Genomic DNA, 8,260 nt, shown 5'->3' with positions numbered 1-8,260 from the left:
TTGTTTTGAGTCTTTTCTTGTTTTTCATATGCATTTTTGAATTATTAGTGTCTAAAGTTTAAAAATTTTTAAGTTTGGTGTCTTGCATGTGTTTCTTTTCTTAAAAATTTTTCAAAAATATGTTCTTGATGTTCATCATGATCTTCAAAGTGTTCTTGGTGTTCATCTTGATATTCAAAGTATTCTTGCATACATTTATTGTTTTGATCTTAAATTTTTATGTTTTGTTTCATTTTTGTTGTTTAATGAAGAAAGAGAAAAATAATAAAATAATATTTCTTCATTAATTCAAAAAAATCAAAAATAATATATTTCCCTTATTTACTCATAAATTTCAAAATTTTGGGTTGACTTAGTCAAAAAATTTTAAATTTAGTTGTTTCTTGTTAGTCAAGTCAAAATTTCAATTTAAAAATTCTATCTTTTCAAATCTTTTTCAAAATCAAATCTTTTTCATTTTTCTTTCATGTTTTTCGAAAATTCTTCAAAACAAATTTTTCAAAATCTTTTTCTTATTTTTATTTCATATTTTCGAAAACTTTACTAACAATTAATGTTTTGATTCAAAAAAAATTTCAAGTTTGTTACTTGCCTGTTAAGAAGGTTCAATCTTTAAATTCTAGAATCATATCTTTTAGTTTCTTGTTAGTCAAGTCATTAACTTTAATTTTAAAAATCAAATCTTTTCAAATTTCTTTTTCAAATCTTTTTCAAAATAAATTTCAATCATATCTTTTTCAAAACTTAATTTCAAAATCTTTTTCTAACTTTTTATCTTTTCAAAAATTTATTTTCAAATCTTTTTCAATTAACCACTTGACTTGTTTGTTTTAATTTTTAAAAAGTTTACTATTTCTTATCTTTTTCAAAACTACCTAACTACTTTTTCACTTCTCATTTTCAAAAACTAACTAACAACTTTTTCAAAAATCTTTTTAATTAATTAATTTATTTAGTTTTCAATTTTCCTTTATTTTTTTTCTTAAATTTCGAATTCTAACTAATAATTAAAATAAAAACAAAAATATTTTATTTTAATTAATATTCAAATACTCCTTCTCTCTCATCTCTTTCTATTTATTTTATTTATTTACTAACACTTCTCTTCATCTAATAATTCGAACTCTCTCTCCCTCTCTATGTTCGAATTTCTTCTTTTTCCTTATTCATTCTATTATTCCATTCTTCTACTCACATAAAGGAATCTCTATACTGTAACATAAAGGATTCCTCTACTTTTCTGTTCTCTTCTTTTTCATATGAGCAGGAACAAGGATAAAGACATTCTTGTTGAAGTTGATCCTGAACCTGAAAGGACTCTGAAGAGGAAGCTAAGAGAAGCTAAAGCACAACACTCTGGAGAGGACCTTATAGAAATTTTTGAAAAAGAAGAAGACATGGCAGCCAAAAATAACAACAATGGTGGAGATGCAAGGAAGGTACTTGGTGACTTTACTGCACCAACTTCTGACTTCTATGGAAGAAGCATCTCAATTCCTGCAATTGGAGCAAACAACTTTGAGCTTAAGCCTCAATTAGTTTCTCTAATGCAGCAGAATTGCAAGTTTCATGGACTTTCATTGGAAGATCATCATCAGTTCTTACCTGAATTCTTGTAAATCTGTGACACTGTTAAGACCAATGGGGTTAATCCTGAGGTCTACAGACTTATGCTTTTCCCCTTTACTGTAAGAGACAGAGCTAGGATATGGTTGGACTCACAACCTAAAGAAAGCCTGAACTCTTGGGAAAAGTTGGTCAATGCTTTCTTGGCCAAATTCTTTCCACCTCAAAAGTTGAGCAAGCTTAGAGTGGAAGTCCAAACCTTCAGACAGAAGGAAGGTGAATCCCTCTATGAAGCTTGGGAAAGATATAAGCAATTGATCAGAATATGTCCTTCTAACATGCTTTCAAAATGGAGCATCTTATGTATATTCTATGATGGTCTATCTGAATTATCCAAGATGTCCTTGAATCACTCTACTGGTGGATCTCTTCATCTGAAGAAGATGCCTGCAGAAGCTCAGGAACTCATTGAAATAGTTGCAAATAACCAGTTCATGTATACTTCTGAAAGAAATCCTGTGAATAATGGGATGACTCAGAAGAAAGGAGTTCTTGATACTCTGAATGCCATATTAGCTCAGAATAAAATATTGACTCAGTAAGTCAATATGATTTCTTAGAATCTGACTGGAATGCAAGCTGCATCCGATAGTACTAAAGAAGCTTCATCTGAAGGAGAAGCTTATGACCCTGAGAATCTTGGAATGGAAGAGGTGAATTACATGGGAGAATCCTATGGAAATAACAATAATCCTTCATGGAGAAATGATCCAAATTTCTCATGGAAGGATCAACAGAAGCCTCAACAAGGCTTCAATAATAATAGTGGTGGGAGAAACAGGTTTGGCAATAGCAAGCCTTTTCCATCATCTTCTGAGCAACAGACAGAGAATTCTAAGCAGAGCCTCTTTTACTTAGCAACCATAGTCTCTCATTTTCTTTAGTTTTATAGAATATATTTTATTTATATTATAAAAAAATAATAAATAAATGTATTGATGTATCAATGGTTGATTTTATGCCTCTGGAGCTTGTACTTGTTCTCCAAATTATCGATTTTGCTCTTGTACTGTTGTTATGTAGGACATTTTATTAATTATTTAAATTTGACCTCACTGTGGGATTAAATTGATGCTGAATGAAACTTTTTTGGATTCAAATAGAACACTTTAAACCTTAAGGACCAAAACAGAATTACGCCCAAACCTAGGGGACCAATTTAGTACTTTACCCTTTAAGTTACTTTTTATTATATTTTTATTAGTTTTTATACAAAAATCAAAAATTTCTGGACTTTACTATGAGTTTGTGTATTTTTCTATGATTTTAGATATTTTCTAGCTGAAATTGAGGGACCTGAGCAAAAATCTGATTCAGAGGATGAAAAAGGACTGCAGATGCTGTTGGATTCTGACCCTCCTGCACTAGAAGTGGATTTTCTGGAGCTACAAAAGCCCAATTGGCACGATCTCAATTGCGTTGGAAAGTAGACATCTTGGGCTTTCCAGCAATGTATAATAGTACATACTTTTCCTGAGATTTGATGGCCCAAACTGGCGTTCAAACGCCCACCATTGACCCTTTTCTGGAGTAAAATGCCCAAACTGGCACCAGAACTGGAGTTAAACGCCCAAACTGACACCCAAGCTGGTGTTTAACTCCAAGAATGGCCTATGCACGTTAAAGATTCAATGCTCAGCCCAAGCACACACCAAGTGGGCCTCGGAAGTGGATTTCTGCACTATCTGTACTTAGTTACTTATTTTCTGTAAACCCCAGTAACTAGTTTAGTATAAATAGCACTTTTTACTATTGTATTCAGAGAGACTTTGCATCTAGCTTATGCCATTGTTCATGTTTGGAGGCTGGCCTCACGGCCATGCCTAGACCTCTTTTCACTTATGTATTTTCTACGGTGGAGTTTCTACACACTATAGATTAAGGTGTGGAGCTCTGCTATTCTTCATGAATTAATGCAAGTACTATTGTTTTTCTTTCAATTCACGCCTACTTCTTCTCCAAGATATACTCTTGTACTTAATTCAGTTAAGTCAGAATGAAGGGGTGACCCGTGACAATCACCCACTATCTTCGTTACTCGCTTAGCCAAGATCCGCGTGCCTGACAACCACAAGCGGTCTACATGATGTTCAACGTAGTCATTGGACGACAGCTGGAGTATATTCTCTTGGGTCTCTAATACACGGACCGAGTCCATGAGATTAGGATCTTCGTAGTATAGGCTAGAACCAATTGGCAGCCATTCCTGAGATCCGGAAAGTCTAAACCTTGTCTGTGGTATTTCGAGTAGGATCTGGGAAGGGATGACTGTGACGAGCTTCAAACTTGCGAATGTTGGGTGGTGCACGAAATTGTGATCTCAGGCAACGGCGCTAAAAACTCTGTACGCACGTCTTAATAAATCGTTTCTCATTCACAACTTCGATACAACTAACCAGTAAGTGCACTGGGTCATCCAAGTAATAAACCTTACGTGAGTAAGGATCGATCCCACGGAGATTGTTGGTATGAAGCAAGCTATGATCACCTTGTAAATCTCAGTCAGGCGGATATAAAATAGTTATGGAGTTTTCGAAAATACTAATAAATAAATAGAAAATAAAGATAGAAATACTTATGTATATCATTGGTGAGAATTTCAGATAAGTGTATGGAGATGCGTTCGTCCCTCTGAACATCTGCTTTCCTGCTGTCTTCATCCAATCAGTCCTTCTCCTTTCCATGGCTGGCTTTATGTAAGGACATCACCATTGTCAATGGCTACTTTTAATCCTCTCTGGAAAATGGTCCGATGCGCTGTCACTGCATGGCTAATCGTCTGGAGGCATCACCGTGGTCAATGGCTGCATCCTATCCTCTTGTGAAAATGGTCCAAATGCTCTGTCACAGCACGGCTAATCATCTGAGGTTCTTGATCATACTGGAATAGGATTCACCCTCCTTTTGCGTCTGTCACTACGCCCAACACTCGTGAGTTTGAAGTTCGTCACAGTCATTCAATCCCAGAATCCTACTCGGAATACCACAGACAAGGTTTAGACTTTCCAGATTCTCATGAATGCCGCCATTAATCTAGCTTACACCACGAAGATTCTGATTAAGAGATCCAAGAGATAATCATTCAATCGAAGGTAGAACGGAAGTGGTTGTCAGGCACGCGTTCATAGGGAATGATGATGATTGTCACGTTCATCACATTCATGTTGAAGTGCGAATGAATATCTTAGAAGCGAAATAAGTTGAATTGAATAGAAAAACAGTAGTACTTTGCATTAATCTTTGAGGAACAGCAGAGCTCCACACCTTAATCTATGGAGTGCAGAAACTCTACCGTATGAAAATACATAAGTGATAATGGTCCAGGCATGGCCGAATGGCCAGCCCCCATGAAAGTCTAAGATAGCATAAAACTGATCAAAGATGTCTAATACAATAGTAAAAAGTCCTATTTATACTAAACTAGTTAATAGGGTTTACAGAAGTAAGTAATTGATGCATAAATCCACTTCCGGGGCCCACTTGGTGTGTGCTTGGGCTGAGCTTGAATGTTACACGTGTAGAGGTCAATCTTGGAGTTGAACGCCAGTTTGTAACATATTTCTGGCGTTCAACTCTGGCTTGTGACGTGTTTCTGGCGTTTAACTCCAGACAGCAGCATAGAACTGGCATTCAACGCCCGTTTACGTCATCTAAACTCGGCCAAAGTATGGACTATTATATATTGCTGGAAAGCCCTGGATGTCTACTTTCCAACGCAATTAGAAGCGCGCCATTTTGAGTTCTGTAGCTCCAGAAAATCCACATTGAGTGCAGGGAGGTCAGAATCCAACAGCATCAGCAGTCCTTCTTCAACCTCTAAATCTGATTTTTGCTCAAGTCCCTCAATTTCAGCCAGAAAATACCTGAAATCACAGAAAAACACACAAACTTATAGTAAAGTCTAGAAATGTGAATTTAACATAAAAACTAATGAAAACATCCCTAAAAGTAACTAGATTCTACTAAAAACATACTAAAAACAATGCCAAAAAGCGTATAAATTATCCGCTCATCACAACACCAAACTTAAATTGTTGCTTGTCCCCAAGCAACCGAAAATCAATTAGGATAAAAAGAAGAGAATATACTATAAATTCTAAACTATCAATGAAACATAGTTCCAATCAGATGAGCGGGACTTGTAGCTTTTTGCCTCTTGAATAGTTTTTGCATCTCACTTTATCCATTGAGGTTCAGAATGATTGGCATCTATAGGAACTCAGAGTTCAGATAGTGTTATTGATTCTCCTAGTTCAGTATGATGATTCTTGAACACAGCTATTTTATGAGTCTTGGCCGTGGCCCTAAGCACTTTGTTTTCCAGTATTACCACCGGATACATAAATGCCACAGACATATAATTGGGTGAACCTTTTCAGATTGTGACTCAGCTTTGCTAAAGTCCCCAATTAGAGGTGTCCAGGGTTCTTAAGCACACTCTGTTTTTGCTTTGGACCTTGACTTTAACCGCTCAGTCTCAAGTTTTCACTTGACACCTTCACGCCACAGGCACATGGTTAGGGACAGCTTGGTTTAGCCGCTTAGGCCAGGATTTTATTCCTTTAGGCCCTCCTATCCATTGATGCTCAAAGCCTTGGGATCCCTTGTATTTACCCTTGCCTTTTGGTTTTAAGGGTTATTATCTTTTTGCTCTTGCCTCTTGGTTTTAAGAGCTTTTGGCTTTTTCTGCTTGCTTTTTCTCTTTTTTTTTTCTTTCTATTTTTTCGCTATTTCTTTTCTGCAAGATTTGTTCTTTGCTACTTTTTCTTGCTTCAAGAATCATTATTATGATTTTTCAGATTATCAAATAACATGTCTCCTTATCATCATTCTTTCAAGAGCCAACATATTTAACATTCTTAAACAACAACTTCAAAAGACATATGCACTGTTCAAGCATTCATTTAGAAAACAAAAGGTATTGTCACCACATCAATATAATTAAACTAAGAAGTTCAAGGATAAATTCGAAACTCATGTACTTCTTGTTCTTTTGAATTAAAACAGTTTTCATTTAAGAGAGGTGATGGGTTCATAGGACATTCATAACTTTAAGACATAGTTACTAACTACTAATGATCATGTAATAAGACACAAACATGGATAAGCACTTAACATTAAGAAAACAAAAAACAGAAAATAAGAACAAGGAATGAGTCCACCTTAGTGATGGTGGCGTTTCCTTCTTGAGGAACCAATGATGTCCTTGAGCTCTTCTATGGCTCTTCCTTGTCTTTGTTGCTCCTCCCTCATTGCTTTTTGATCTTCTCTTATTTCATGAAGGATGATGGAGTTCTCTTGATGTTCCACCCTTAATTGTCCCATGTTGGAACTTAATTCTCCTAAGGAGGTGTTGATTTGTTCCCAATAGTTTTATGGAGGAAAATGCATTTGAGGCATCTCCGGGATCTCATGGTGATGAGCTTCATGCGTCTCTTGAGATCCATGAATGGGCTCTCTTGCTTGCTCCATCCTTTTCTTAGTGATGGGCTTCTCTTCCTCAATGGGAATGTCTCCTTCTATGAAAGCTCCAGCTGAGTAACATAAATGGCAAATAAGATGAGAAAAAGCTAGCCTTGCCCCAGGAGAGGGCTTTTCGGCTATTTTGTAGAGTTCAAGGGAGATGACTTCATGAACTTCTACTTCTCCAATCATGATGCTATAGATCATGATGGCCCGATCCACAGTAACTTCAGATCGGTTGCTAGTGGGGATGATGGAGTGTTGGATGAACTCCAACCATCCTCTAGCCACATGCTTGAGGTCCAGTCTTCTTAATTGAACCGGCTTGCCTTTGGAGTCAATCTTCCATTGAGCTCCTTCCACACATATGTCCATGAGGACTTGGTCCAACCTTTGATTAAAGTTGACCCTTCTAGTGTAGGGGCGTGCATCTCCTTGCATCATAGGCAAATTAAATGCCAACCTCACATTTTCTGGACTAAAATCTAAGTATTTCCCCTGAACCATTGTAATATAATTCTTTGGGTTTGGGTTCTTACTTTGATCATGGTTCCTAGTGATCCATGCATTGGCATAGAACTCTTGAACCATTAGGATGCCGACTTGTTGGATGGGGTTTGTTAGAACTTCCCAACCTCTTCTTTGGATTTCATGTCGGATCTCCGGATACTCATTCTTCTTGAGCTTGAAAGGGACCTCGGGGATCACCTTCTTCTTGACCACAACATCATAGAAGTGGTCTTGATGAGCTTTGGAGATGAATCTTTCCATCTCCCATGACTCGGAGGTGGAAGCTTTTGTCTTCCCTTTCCCTTTTCTAGAGGATTCTCCGATCTTGGGTGCCATCAATGGTAATGGAAAAACAAAAAGCTTATGTTTTACCACACCAAACTTAGAATATTGCTCGTCCTCGAGCAAGAGAAGAAAGAATAGATGAAGAAGAAGAAGAAAATATGGAGGAGATGGGGGAGGGGTGTATTCGGCCAAGAAGGGGAAGAGAGGGTTGTGTTGTGTAAAAATGAAGAAGAATGGATGGCTTTATATAGGGAAGGGAGGGGGGGTAAGGTTCGGCCATAAGGGTGGATTTTGGGTGGGAAATTGATTTTGAATTTTGAAGGTAGGTGGGGTTTATGAGGTAGGTTTATGGGGAAGAGTGGATGGATGTGAGTGG

At 36.9% G+C, this 8,260-nt stretch overlaps 1 non-coding gene across 1 annotated transcript; it reads right to left on the bottom strand.

Annotated features, from left to right (window-relative positions):
* Positions 1-1,802: 1,802 nt before the first annotated feature.
* On the bottom strand, positions 1,803-1,910 carry LOC148553815 (small nucleolar RNA R71). The gene has a single exon (XR_015893087.1). It is a non-coding gene; the product is annotated as a small nucleolar RNA R71 (small nucleolar RNA).
* Positions 1,911-8,260: the final 6,350 nt, after the last annotated feature.

Source organism: Arachis ipaensis, chromosome B7 (genome assembly GCF_059453495.1).
Source record: "Arachis ipaensis isolate K30076 ecotype BB chromosome B7, ASM5945349v1, whole genome shotgun sequence".
NCBI classification, from domain to species: domain Eukaryota; kingdom Viridiplantae; phylum Streptophyta; class Magnoliopsida; order Fabales; family Fabaceae; genus Arachis; species Arachis ipaensis.
Note: the sequence above shows the minus strand (reverse complement) of the source record. Positions and strands in the feature narration are given on the sequence as shown.